The following is a 15,246-nucleotide window of genomic DNA, read 5'->3' as shown; positions in this document are numbered from 1 at the left end:
TGAGACCCCTCATTATTTCCTGGGAATGTTTGTTGATATTCTGTATAAAATGTTTCTGTTTGGTTGATATTTTGTTCTTATAAAACACAACAGATCAAACTGATAACGCAATATATGCTGATATTATGGACAACACAAGAATTGGAGATGTAAATATGCATTGTCGTTATTATTTATCTGAATGTGTGGAAGCTGTATGTATTGTAATGGGCTGTATTTTGATTCCAGTCAAGATAAAATAGTAATGTAAACTCAATATCCATCTATGAAACTGTCAATGATCTGGTTATACATTTACATTTACATTTAAGTCATTTAGCAGACGCTCTTATCCAGAGCGACTTACAAAAAGTTATCCCAAGATTGAAGTCTTCCCTGTGGCTCAGTTGGTAGAGCATGGTGTTTGCAACGCCAGCATGGTGTGTGCAATGCCAGGGTTGTGGGTTTGATTCCCATGGGGGGCCAGTACAAAAAAAATAAAAAGACAAAAAAAATCTATTCAATGTATGCATTCACTACTAAGATAAGAGTGTCTGCTAAATGACTAAAATGTAAAAATTTGTCACGTCCTGACCAGTAGAGGGTGTAGTTGGGTCAGGACGTGGCAGAAGGGAGTGTGTGTGTTTTATTGTTTCATTGATTTTGGCCGTGTGACTTCCAATCAGGCACAGCTGTAGAGGGTTGTGGTTGATTGGGAGTCACACATAAGTTGCCTACGTTTCCTTTGTGTTTCGTGGGTAATTGTGCTTGTCATTGTGGTTGCACCTGACAGGACTGTGTTGGCTGTCAGTTTTGTTGTTTTTGTACATTGCATAGTGTTCGTGTAATTAAATATGACGAACCCTAACTCCGCCGCATTTTGGTCCACTTCTTCCTCAGACAGCCGTTACAAAATTGAACAAGATAAGATATAAATGGTAAAATGTCTGCAGTTGAATGGAAGACTATGTAGTCTACTTTGAGAAGAGTCACTACCTTTCTTGATGCTGAAACAGTTTCTTCTTGATTATCTGTCACATGTAGCTGTAGACTCTGTATGACAAGATCACATTTGGACGTCCAGAAGGCACCCTCCTCTCCCTACCAGAAATTACTGTGAGCTGAACAGGATGTGGTCATAGGCTGGGCATTCCATAGATATGGAACCCTCTGCATGCTCTGCATCTTACACTTCTATATTCTGTAGATAGGCCTAGATGTTACTGTTGAATTTCATCACAACCTATACTATTTGCTTTATTTCCTTCTCCCTTTGATGATTCTCATATATACAGTATGTCATAAGGCCTTATACCTTTCTTTGAAGGCCTAGATACAATTAGAAGATTCGGTAATAGGCAGTAGAAAGCGTGGTGATCAGACAAGCTCATATGTCAAATTTTTATTTTCTAGATTAAAGAAAATAGTTTTTGTTAACAGTATGACATTGATTAGTGAGGTTGCTTTATGCCTGTGAAAAGAAAGTGTACTATTTTTTTGTGTTAGGATTATGTGCTCGCTGGGCATCAATGAGGTTGAATTCAGAGTATATGCTGTAGAGCCTTGGTTACGTTTTGATTGTAGATGGTCTTATTTGATTTGTCCGCATGTCCAGAATGGCATTCATGTCTGTCCCAATAACCAGATGGAATTCAGTTCATTCTAAAAAAATATGCTGTTCAGAGAAACAAATAATTCTACCTTATTTGCATACCTTGAGTGCCTTGCATTTAGAATGAATTTGAATTACCACTCACAACTGTATTTGTTAGCGACAGAGGCATGATTGTTGTATTGAATGGTTTTCAGTACTGTAGCCTTCACCTAGTGAATGTCTAAGTGGATATGTCATCTTTAAAATTAAACTCATTATGACAACACATTACATATATCATAAAGCCCCCGGGGGCCTAGTTACACCCTAACACACTGGTCTGAAACTCCTGATTTAGTCAAATTATGCCGGCTTGCAAAAGGACCTGTCATTTCTATTGGAATCCAGCCAAAGTTAGGATATCCAACAATTGCAACTTTCAGGCACACGCAACCTGCATTCAGAATGACTGCTGGGGTAGAGAAGATTGATTATTGAGACTACCTAAATCATATCGACTGGAACAAACATATCAGTAATGTGTGAAATAAGTCCAACTAGTAACAGATAGGATTAGTTTCGAAACATGTGAAATAAGTCCAACTAGTAACAGATAGGATTAGTTTTGAAAAATGTATGTTATCTATGTTTGTGTAGCATAAGATTAATCAACCAGTCATAGTACATGCAAATACACAGGTATTGAAACAAAGCATTCTGAAAATCACCCTGCAAGAGATCATGCTGGAATAATGATAATGATTGGTGTTGTTTTGAGCAAAGATTCATTTTGTATTTTACTCAACAAGCTTGTTCAAATACAACTGACTTCAAGCAGAGTTTGTTGATTAAAGACTAACTCATTGGCTTAAATTCTTCACATTTTTCAGTCCACTCAACTTGCATAATAATGCTAATTAAGCAATTGGTTAAGTTTTTTTTTTCTTCCAGTGCACAGTGAATGAAATTAAAAAGCTGAGGAACTTCATATTAGGGCACTTGTTTGTCATAGTTGAGGGGTCATGGTTTTCTCTCTTCATCTTTAGCAGTGTGGGTTTGTGAAGGAAGGCACTCTGTGAAGCTGTCTTTTTCCGCTGTGATCAGAGAGAGTCAAATAGAGAAATGGTTGTAATCATATGCAAAAACCTGTGAAAACCTAGTTGCTGGGCTGATGAGTACACATGAAAAGTTGTGCATTGATTTATGTCCTTTTCAGAGCGAAGAATGACAATGTTCTTGCAGCATACATTTTCTGTAGTTTACTTATTCATTTATCTCCTTTACATTCAAACTATCACTGTGATCACTACTTTCCTGGGTTATTACTTTGAACAGTTGACAGACTCTATCTCAAGAACATATACATGCAGTTGTCCTCCAAATAGCTACAACATAAACCAAATGATAAACATGCCATGACGTCAAACCTTTGACACCTCTCTTAGTGACATTAAAGATTGTACTGAACGTGTGAACATGACCAGGTATGATAAATGCAATATTGACTTCACTTTTTGTACAACTATGTTTTATCCACTAAGTATCTTTCTCTGATATATACTATATTTATCTCTTCCTCCCACAGAAAGACCACAGTGCTGATGTTTCCATTTACTTTTACAGTAAGAGGAAGTTGTGTAGAGATGAACATGACATCAGATGCTATTTTTTTCTGTTTCTCTTTAAGCATCAGAGCCGCAGGAACTGTAGACATCCGGAGGACTTGCCAGAGGCTCAGAATGGAGTACACTTTATGTGCAACTCTGCGATGATGATGATTAATGTATTTCTCTGGATTTTGAATATTGTTAGCTAACTATTTCCTTTATTGGACAAGAATATGTTTCATTCATAGAATATGAAGTATGTCATATATGCACAATAAATGTGGTAACTGATGACGTTGTTTGGTTACACTGTGTTTACCGACTGCAGAGTAATGGAGCTGTTGGTCACTACAGCTTTTAATCAGGTTGTAGCATGAGCCTGAGAAACATATATAATAAACTAATATGATGACATAGAGAGCGGAAGGAATAAGGGGACAGACCCAGTAGACTGAGGGGTTATGTTGTTGCTATGTGACCAATCACATCTTAGTTTCTATATTGTGTTCTACAAGAATGTGGAGTAGTTACAGGTCTGTCCTGAAGGGGGCGATAAGAAACCCCAGATGTTTACCTTGTTTCTTCACACAGCGTCTCAAACTCTACACACTACAAGGTAAATAGTAAAAAAAAACTTTGGATTCATGTCTTCAAAATGTAATGATGTGAAGCAAAATTAAACTACACTCTGTGTGTGTGTGTGGGGGGGGGGGGGGACAACTAAGGTTAGCTGTCTTGGCTTGCCACCTGACAACTTAGCAACGGTTTGAGGGGAGGCCTACACTATCTGTCTATCTTTTATTTATTGAGGTTAGAAGCCCAAAATGGCTGATATGAAAAACACCACTGTTAATATGCTTTGTTCAATCAGTTAAACAAAGCATATTAATTATAAGTGTACATAATATATTCAGTAAACAAGAAAAAACATATTTGATTATATGTGTGTACATTTGTTTGTGTGTGTGAGTGAGAGTTAGGTTACATGAAGGGGATTATTGGGTAGTTTGGTTCATCAGGCTGACCCCCAGTCTGCGCTTGAAGTTATTGAGGGATGATGAGGTTTTGACAATGTGAAGATAAGAATTCCAGAGTATGGTACCTCTGTATCTAATAGAAGCTGCATTGTGACATATCAGACTTCACAGGCTGGACTTACCACTGGTTAATAAATAAAGAACAGATTTCAGGACAGACCAGTAGAACCATCACCATCTCTCTCTCTGACCAGGCTGGTCAGAACCAGTGCGAGGGGACAATGACAAGACCGCCCCAATATTCATATCTCAGCTTATCTCTCCACATCAACGTCACTGGTGAGTTCATTATTTATCTTCAATTAATATCTGGACTTTCTGAATTCTGAGTCAAGGAGGGTTAATGTAAATACCGTACTGTAAACACTGTAAACACTGTAAATTCTAACTGAATGGAGTCAGCATACCCCTACAGTATGTAAACTCAACTTTCAACAAAACTTAACTGCAACAGAAAAATGATTTTAAATGATCAAGCATGTATCAGATTTGACATTTTGGTCTTTGTTTTCTTAGCTCTTCCTGAAATTACACTGACCGTAAATCCAAACCCTGCATACACTGGAAAGACAGTAACTCTGACATGTACAGTGGGATCTGACAGTGGCTGGAGCTATACATGATAAAAAGACAACACTAAGACAGTAGTGACCTTGTCTGACAGACACACTAAAACATGAGCCACCTTCACCATCAGTAGAGCTGCTGAGTCTGACCAGGGTCTCTACTGGTGTCAAGGAGAGATCCAGTCCAGATCCATATCATTAATCATCAGTGATCCTGTCACTATCACTGTGAATGATGTTGTGTGTGTGTACATGTCTGTGTAGAAATGTGTATTAATGTTTTGCTTTGTCCACTACTTTTTTTATTTTCTACAACTACCTGTTCTCTCTCCAGGTGTAACTCCTGGACCCTCTACATCAGTCCTAGTAGGAGTGGTTGTGGGCCTGGTTGTTGCTGGCTGTGTTAATATAAAACGCCGAAGGTGAGACTTTTATAATATCTCATTTAACGTTTTCATTAATGTTTAGGATAAAAATGTCTAATTACAAAAGTTTAAAACAGTATTATAATATGCATTTCTCATTACAGGATATTGTTGTAACAGAATATTCACGGGTACACCTGTCTTTCAACTAGGTTGCTTATCATACAGTAAAATATGATCTGTGTGTTTCATGAGTATCTCTCTCCCTGTAGGCCCCACCAGCCCCAGAGGACCAACCTGGACCCCCAACAGGACCAAGTATCTACCCAGGGACGGGTTCCTGATGCTGGGTATAATAATCTGCACACACTGACTTATCACTATCCACTATGTTTAACCTGTTAGGGCTAGGGGGCAGTATTGACACGGCCGGATAAAAAACGTACCCGATTTAATCTGGTTACTACTCCTGCCCAGTAACTAGAATATGCATTTAATTATTGGCTTTGGATAGAAAACACCCTAAAGTTTCTAAAACTGTTTGAATGGTGTCTGTGAGTATAACAGAACTCAATTGGCAGGCCAAAACCTGAGAAGATTCCATGCAGGAAGTGGCCTGTCTGAAAAGTTGTGTTTCATCTTGGCTCTTTTTATTGAAGACTGAGGATCTTTGCAATAACGTGACACTTCCTACGGCTCCCATAGGCTCTCGGAGCCCGGGAAAAAGCTGAATGATATCGAGGCAGGCTCTGGCTGAAACACTTTATCGCGTTTGGCAAGTGGCCGATCAGAGTACTATGGGCTTAGGCGCATGCCCGAGTCGACCGAATGCTTTATTTTCTTTCGTCTGTTTACCTAAATGCAGATTCCCGGTCAGAATATTATCGCTTTTTTACGAGAAAAATGGCATAAAAATTGATTTTAACCTGTTAGGGCTAGGGGGCAGTATTGACACGGCTGGATAAAAAACGTACCCGATTTAATCTGGTTACTACTCCTGCCCGGTAACTAGAATATGCATATAATTGGCTTTGGATAGAAAACACTCCAAAGTTTCTAAAACTGTTTGAATGGTGTCTGTGAGTATAACAGAACTCAAATGGCAGGTCAAAACCTGAGAGATTCCTTTACAGGAAGTGGCCTGTCTGACCATTTATTGTCTTTCTTTGACATCTCATTCAATTACAAAGGATCTCTGCTCTAACGTGACACTTCCCACGGCTCCAATAGGCTCTCAGAGCCCGGGAAAAACCTGAATGTCATCATTTCAGCCCCAGGCTGAAACACATTATCGCCTTTGTCAAGTGGCCGATCAAGGGACTGTGGGCTTAAACGTGTGCACTGGCTGCCCCCGTCTTTGTGTTTTTTCCTCTGTTTGCCGAAAAGGAGATTCCCGGTCGGAATATTATCGCTTTTTTACGAGATAAATTGCATAAAAATTGATTTTAAACAGCGGTTGACATGCTTCGAAGTACGGTAATGGAATATTTAGAATTTTTTTGTCACGAATTGCGCCATGTGCGCGACCCTGATTTACCATTTCGGATAGTGTCTGGGACGCACGAACAAAACGCCGCTATTCGGATATAACGATGGATTATTTTGGACCAAACCAACATTTGTTATTGAAGTAGCAGTCCTGGGAGTGCATTCTGACGAAGAAAACAAAAGGTAATCAAACTTTTATAATAGTAAATCTGATTTTGGTGAAGGCTAAACTTGCCGGGTGTCTAAATAGCTAGCCCTGTGATGGCTGGGCTATGTACTTAGAATATTGCAAAATGTGCTTTCACCAAAAAGCTATTTTAAAATCGGACATATCGAGTGCATAGAGGAGTTCTGTATCTATATTTCTTAAAATAATTGTTATGCTTTTTGTGAACGTTTATCGTGAGTAATTTAGTAAATTGTTAGTAAATTCCCCGGAAGTTTGCGGGGGGTATGCTAGTTCTGAACGTCACATGCTAATGTAAAAAGCTGTTTTTTGATATAAATATGAACTTGATTGAACAAAACATGCATGTATTGTATAACATAATGTCCTAGGTGTGTCATCTGATGAAGATCATCAAAGGTTAGTGCTGCAATTAGCTGTCTTCTGGCTTTTTGTGACATTATATGCTAGCTTGAAAAATGGGTGTCTGATTATTTCTGGCTTGGTACTCTGCTGACATAATCTAATGTTTTGCTTTCGCTGTAAAGCCTTTTTGAAATCGGACAGTGTGGTTAGATAAAACTTGCCGGGTGTCTAAATAGCTAGCCCGTGATGGCTGGGCTATGTACTTAGAATATTGCAAAATGTGCTTTCACCAAAAAGCTATTTTAAAATCGGACATATCGAGTGCATAGAGGAGTTCTGTATCTATAATTCTTAAAATAATTGTTATGCTTTTTGTGAACGTTTATCGTGAGTAATTTAGTAAATTGTTAGCAAATTCCCCGGAAGTTTGCGGGGGGTATGCTAGTTCTGAACGTCACATGCTAATGTAAAAAGCTGTTTTTTGATATCAATTTGAACTTGATTGAACAAAACATGCATGTATTGAATAACATAATGTCCTAGGTGTGTGATCTGATGAAGATCATCAAAGGTTAGTTCTGCATTTAGCTGTCTTCTGGGTTTTTGTGACATTATATGCTAGCTTGAAAAATGGGTGTCTGATTATTTCTGGCTTGGTACTCTGCTGACATAATCTAATGTTTTGCTTTTGCTGTAAAGCCTTTTTGAAATCGGACAGTGTGGTTAGATAAAGGAGAGTCTTGTCTTTAAAATGCTGTGAAATAGTCATATGTTAGAAAAATTGAAGTTTTTGTATTTTTGAGGAATTTGTAATTTGCGCCACGCCTATCATTGGATATTGGAGCAGGTGTTCCGCTAGCGGAACGGCTAGATGTAAGAGGTTAAGAATTATAGATACAGAACTTCTTTATGCAATCGCTATGTCCGATTTTAAAATAGCTTTTCGGTGAAAGCACATTTTGCAATATTCTGAGTAGATAGCCCAGCCATCACGGGCTAGCTATTTAGACACCCACCAAGTTTAGCCCTCACCAAAGTCAGATTTACTATAAGAAAAATGTTATTACCTTTGCTGTTCTTCGTCAGAATGCACTCCCAGGACTTCTACTTCAATAACAAATGTTGGTTTGGTTCAAAATAATCCATAGTTATGTTCAAATATCCTCTGTTTTGTTCGTGCGTTCAAGACACTATCCGAAGGGTAAAGAAGGGTGACGCGCCCGACGCGTTTCGTGACAAAAAAATTCTAAATATTCCATTACCGTACTTCGAAGCATGTCAACCGCTGTTTAAAATCAATTTTGATGCCATTTTTCTCGTAAAAAAGCGATAATATTCCGACCGGGAAACCCTGTTTAAGTTCAAAGACGAGGAAATAAAAACATGGTGTCGCCTCGTGCACGCGCCCCAGTCTCAGTGTCCTCTGATCGACCACTTACCAAATGCGCTGTTTTTCTGCCAGGGGCTCCAAAGACATCATTCAGCTTTTTGCCGCCTTCTGAGAGCCTATGGGAGCAGTAGGAAGTGTCACGTTACAGCAGAGATCCTCAGTTTTCAATAAAGAGAGTGAAGTAGCCCAAAAAATTGTCAGACAGGCCACTTCCTGTAAGGAATCTTCTCAGGTTTTTGCCTGCCATATGAGTTCTGTTATACTCACAGACACCATTCAAACAGTTTTAGAAACTTTAGGGTGTTTTCTATCCAAAGCCAATAATTATATGCATATTCTAGTTTCTGGGCAGTAGTAATAACCAGATTAAATTGGGTACGTTTTTTATCCGGCCGTGTAAATACTGCCCCCTATCCCTAACAGGATAACACTGTCTGTGCAGTTTCATCTTGGCTTTATATGCCTGCAGAGGTGTTTGCATGACTTCTTCTGCCTGCTCATAGGTCAGTGTGGCTGAGTTACATGAAACACCTGGAAACTTTTTTCCGAAGGTAATGGGTCCCAGGTTACTGATAGAGGCCCCCCTTCTACATTTCAGGTAACATCTCTTGGTGATGCCACTTCCTGTGACTGTTTCTCAGGAGCAGGGACAATGACCTGGCTGCCGGCTGTCTGTCTGACCACATAGACATAAACACATAGACACAGAAACCCCCTAACTGGAACAATGACCTTCCAGACCATGTGGTACACTGAAAATAGCAGTCAGAGTCATACACCACTAATGTCATTATTCGCCATGACCTGTCTGTAGGATGAGCAGGTAATATGGGAGAACTGGTAGTCATTCATACGTAGGTTACTAGCTCCTTAGAACTCCTGCAGAGTATATGACATCATAAAACTGAGAAGAACTGTTCTTTTCAGGCACACTCTTTTCAAAAAAGTTATTCTGAAAAGCTCAATGGGTCTTCAGCTGATGGGGTACGGCTTTTGAACTTTGCTCATGGGGCATTTATGTTATATTTCTCAAGATGCAATGGGTAGATATAATTAAATCCAACAATTGATGTAGAAATAGCAGATTGCCCCTTTAACTCACACTTTGTGGAGACTGAGATCTCCTAGGCTTAAATGAGTTTTGACCAAATTAGGTTGTATGAAAAAGTTGAAGATGACAATATCCATTTACTGTAAGAAAACAGTCATACCATCTGGTGGATAAAAAATGTTTATTAAAAAAGCACAATGCAAAGATATTGTAAAAGTACAGGCCGTTAGAAGAAAACGTCAATAATACTTGTTGGGAAATTCATATACAAATATGTTATTCTATCATCTGAATTGCAGATATAAATCAACAATACAATTCGATACACAATACAAAGCAGATACAATTACTGTAGCTGCAGATACGATCCATTATCATTACACCTTATAATAAAACAGCTGTTACAGTAAAACACAAATAAACCATGCTTACATACAATATATCTATTGGTGAGGAAAATAAGAGGAAAATCCTTAATGTACAAGATGTTATTGTGTGTGTGTGTGTGTGTTTGCTTGTGATGTTGAGCTTGCATAATCCATGTTGCTGGGTTCCTTCTGCTGCCTCTCTGATGGTGTGTCCCTCCATCCCTCCTTCGTTCCATCCGTCCATCTTTCCAACATTCCATCATTCCATCCTTCCATCACTCCATCCTTCCATACCACCATCCCTCCAACCCTCCATATTTCCATTCCTCCATCCTTTTATCCTTCCATCCTTCTATCCCTCCATCCCTCCCCATCACTCCATCCCTTCCCCCCTCAAGGACCTGCAACCTTTTTCCACATAAAGTTGTTTAGGACATGCAGTCAAACAAAATCTTTAGAATCAAACAAAGACACATACTTTAAATAGATACATTATACTTTGATATCAGAGCATTAGTTCCATATTAGTATCACATTAAGTATTAATAGCATATGGCTATTAGTCTTACCTGGGGATGTGCCTGGCTTCACTTGAGAATAGACTGAATCTGCCTCAGGTGGGGTGGATATTTCTGTAAGGGGTGTGGATAAAAAATCAGCATAATATAACAGTTATATACAGAGTATTATGCAGCTAGTCAATATGGGGTCAGAGGTGTGAGGTTATGATTGGGGGAACATGGAAGGAGGGATGTCCAGTCTTACCTTTCTTCTTCTTGGCGTTGGCCTTCTGTTTAAGGTCAACCTCAGGATAGGTCACATGAACAAGTCCAGTTGCTGCTGGAAATTGACATTTCCAGTCAACAAATGAAGGAATTAGCTAATTGCATATTCTGCATCTTCATTGATACTCAAAAATCACACATTTAGATTTCACTGACTGCCAACCTGTAGAATGGGTCTCACCTGTGGTCTTCCCTGTCATGACCTCAGAATAGACTGGATTTTCTTTTGGATCAGCTTGCATTTCTGAGGAGGAAGAGGAGGAGGAGAGAATTTGTACGTTTTATTCATATTTGATGAGTAAAAAACCCTGCTACATTTTATACGAATTTATGTGACAGTTGAGAGTTACTTTTCTTTTTCTTGTCCAACTTTTTGACTTGAATCTGGGCGTGTCACATCACTTGATCCAGCAGCATCAGCATCTGAAATATACAGGTAATACACTAATATCTCTACTTACGTATGTTAGTAAAATTAACCATATGAAGAACAACGGCAACAACAACTCTATACTGTATTCATGCTAAATTTCACAAAGTGTACAGTACCACTGTCATTATTATCTGAGGGAGTGATTGTATCATAGATGTTAGCGCCACCTGTTGATCAAAGAAGAGAGAGAAAGATGAATAGGATGGTTTTCCCTCAGCTTGCCTAGGTAACATGTTTTAAACATAGTGGATGGTGATAAGTCAGTATGTGATGTTACAGAGAGGAAAGTGACAGTGGTCTGGAGTAAGAGAATGACCTTGCTGCAGATGTGTATACCCAGCATCAGGAGCCTGGCCCTGGGTAGATCGCTGGTCCTGTTGGGTGTCCAGGTTGGTCCTCTGGGGCTGAGGGGCCTACAGGGAGAGAGATACTCATGAAACACACAGATTATATTTTACTGTATGATAAGGAACGTAGTTGAAAGACAGGTGTACTCGTGAGAATATTCTGTTACAATTAGAATCTGTAATGAGAACTACATATTATAATATTGTTATAAACTTTTGTAATTAGACATTTCTATCCTAAACATGAATGAAAAAGTTAAATGAGAAAAGTCTCGCCTTTGGCGTTTTTATATCGACACAGCAGTACCAGGAGAATGGCCAGTAGAACACCAGCAACAACCAGGCCCACAACCACTTCTACTAGGACTGATGTAGAGGGTCCAGGAGTTACGCCTGGAGAGAGAACAGCAAATCACCATCAGGTTCTGAGGTTGTTGAAGAAAATAAATAAAGTAGTGGAGCTTTAAACTGCAAACATACAGGAAGCTTTTTAACACTATGAATGACTGATGACCACAGATGTTATGAAAAGGTCATGTGATCATAACTGTTTTTTCACCTTTTTCTGTCACCCAGGTCTCTGGTGATTCTCCTTCATTAGATTTACACTTATAGACGCCTTCATCTGATTTGGACACTACAGGGATGGTCATCTCTCCTGTGGTCTCATTGCTGATGAGAACTCCATCTTTGTTAACATACATTATAATGTAAAAAAAGGTTAGTGAATGTTGTACAACAGATATACTATCCACTGTGATGTTGACAGCATTACTGTACTCTCCTGATCCAGACTCACACCAGTACACTCAACTGTACTTTTTACGTGTGGACCTGATGGTACATGTGGACCCTGGTATTGATCCCCATTTAGAGCCACACTCTGATTCCACTGCTTTCTCTCTGTATCTCTTCAGTCTCCATCCAGTAGAGTTCCTCTTTTCCTCACAGCTTAGTGAGAGAGACTTTGATGTAAAGTGTTGAGTTCTGTTAGGTGATATTTTGAGAGACACTGAAGGTTGGGGATCTGAAACAAAGAGTGACAGAGTCAAACGTATACAGTAGTTATATATACACATGAGGGTGACTTAAATAGGATTAAATGCAGTTTCAATGCAGTTAGTTACCTCCTGACCATAAAAACTGAGGTTCACTGTAGAGTGTGTCATAGAGTGGGTCTCCTCTCCCAGCTCTACACACATATCCTCCTGTGTGACTTGGACCAGTAGTGATCAGAGTGTAGGAGTCTTCACTAGTCCCACTGCCAGATAGAGGCTCTACAGAGTAAGACCTATCTGATAGGGAGGGTAACACAGCTCTGAAGGCAACAGTTTGGTACCAGAAGAACCTCCAGCCTGTAGATGACTCTTTAACCCCACAGAGTAACTGAGTCTCCAGGGTTCAGCCACTGAGGAGAGACACTCAGGACAGCTTGGGGTTGATCTGTTATGAAGGAAATTACACAAATCAAATGTTCAGTCTTTAAAATGTTTACCCATTTTGTTATTATGGTATTGTACCTTACCCCAAAATCAAACTACAGTTTTGTTCCATCATTGATCTCACTGTCTGCTATTTGACCTCATCCCTTCTGTCTTTCTCTTTCAATCCCATAAAAACAGACTTACCTAACACGGTCAATTGTATAGCATTACTTGTCTGGGAGTGTTTTAAGCCATTTCTTTTCTGAAGACCTTCACAGGTATATAGACCATTATTTGCAGCACTGATTCTGTACCCAGGCTCTGTTTTGGTGGAGATTTACTTCCCACTGTTATAAACATAATACTCAATCTCTTCTCCCCCCTGGTATGTCCAACTGAGTGTGACAAAATTCATAAAGTCCAGATAGTGATTGGAGATTAATAGCAAGCTCACCAGTGACACTAATGTAGAGAGATGGGGCCCTATGTCAAGTGGTTATGGGCATGGAGGCACTGATGAGAATGAGAGATAAGATGATATACCTGTTACCGTCAGTCTGACTGCATCACTCCACTCAGAATGCTTCTTCTGATCAATATGTGTACCCAGACACCTGTAGTCCCCATTATCTGAGATCTTAACCACACTGATCTCATATTCATGATTCCTATTGATTGAGTTGGAATCATCCTTTCGCCATGTGTATTTCCAGTCAGTGACTTCTCCCCTCTGTATGCTACATCTGAAAGTGACAGACTCTCCTCTGAATATCTGGGAGGATTTGGAGTGTATGGTCAGAACAGCCTTTGCCTTTCGTGCACAACATAAAACCAGCATGATACAATTGTTTTTTTGAGACACTCAAAACTAAAAATATGTCTAGTCAAAAGAAGCTTTAAAAATCACAAATAAAACGTTTGATGAAGCATTAAGAGATGGAGGCTTGATCAAGTGTTCAAATATCTACCAAATATCTACCATCATCATCTTCAGAGTATTTATTTTTATGTACATGATTTTTATACATTTTGGGGGGTATTTTCTAAAAACTGCATTGTTGGTTAAGGGCTTGTAAGTAAAGTGTAGAGTGTGGGACACATGTACAACATGTGTGAAGAAACCAACATGGGGAGAGAAGGTTACAGGGGAAAGCAGTTACAGACTTCACCTTTAGTTGGTATGCTATGGTAAACATCTGGGGTTTCTTATCGCCCCCTTCAGGGACAGGCCTGTAACTACTCCACATTCTTGTGGATCACAATATCGAAACAAATCAATCAAGCAATCCAAATGTATTTATAAAGCCCTTTTTACATCAGCAGATGTCAAGCTATACAGAAACCCAGCCTAAAACACCAAACAGCAAGCAATGCAGATGTAGAAGCACGGTGGCTAGGAAAAACTCTAGAGAGGAACCAGTCTTTGAGGGGTGGCCAGTCCTCTTCTGGCTGTGCCGGGTGGAAATTATAAGAGTACATGGCCATTAAGGCCAGATTGTTCTTCAAGATGTTCAAACGTTCATAGATTACCAGCAGGGTCAAATGACAGTGGTTGTAGAGGGTGAAACAGGTCTGTACCTCAGAAGTAAATGTCAGTTGGCTTTTCATAGCTGAGCATTTCGAAGTCGAGACAGCAGGTACGGTAGAGAGAGAGTCGAAACAGCAGGTCCAGGACAAGGTAGCACGTCAGGTGAACAGGTCAGGGTTCCATAGCCGGAGGCAGAAAAGGGGGGGTGGGGGGGGTGATTAGGGGCATGCGCAATGCGCCCCAAAAAATTGAATTCACATATTTATAAAAAACGTTTTCAAATAGTCTAGAAGCGTCTTATATGTTGAGCTACCGAATGGCTAGGACAGGCAAGCCCCATACTATTGTGGAGCACTTAATTCTGCCTGCTGCCGTGGATATGGCTGGGACAATGCTGGGGGAAAAGACCCAAAAAACTATACAGACAATGTCTTCATCAAACAATACTGTTTCATGACGCATCAGTGTCATGGCAAGAGATGCTTTGAAACAATTACTGCTTTGCATACAAGCCAGTGAATTCTATGCGTTACAGCTGGATGAGTCAACAAATGTGGCGGGCCTGGCACAGTTCCTGGTATATGTCCATTACGTTTATGTTGGGTCAATTAAGGAAGACATTCTCTTCTGCAATCCACTGGAAACCAGGACAACAGGAGAGGATATTTTTAAAGTAATGGACAGCTTTGTGACATCAAATGGACTTTGGTGGTCAAGACGTGTTGGTGCCTGTACTGATGGGGTAAAAGCCA

At 39.7% G+C, this 15,246-nt stretch overlaps 1 pseudogene; it reads right to left on the bottom strand.

Annotated features, from left to right (window-relative positions):
* Positions 1 to 10,418: 10,418 nt before the first annotated feature.
* On the bottom strand, positions 10,419 to 14,212 carry LOC106609009 (uncharacterized; annotated as a pseudogene).
* Positions 14,213 to 15,246: the final 1,034 nt, after the last annotated feature.

The sequence above is a fragment of the Salmo salar genome, chromosome 07 (genome assembly GCF_965601325.2).
Source record: "Salmo salar chromosome 07, fSalSal1, whole genome shotgun sequence".
Taxonomy (NCBI): domain Eukaryota; kingdom Metazoa; phylum Chordata; class Actinopteri; order Salmoniformes; family Salmonidae; genus Salmo; species Salmo salar.
The sequence above is the reverse complement of the archived record's forward strand: the minus strand, read 5'-3'. Positions and strand labels throughout refer to the sequence as shown.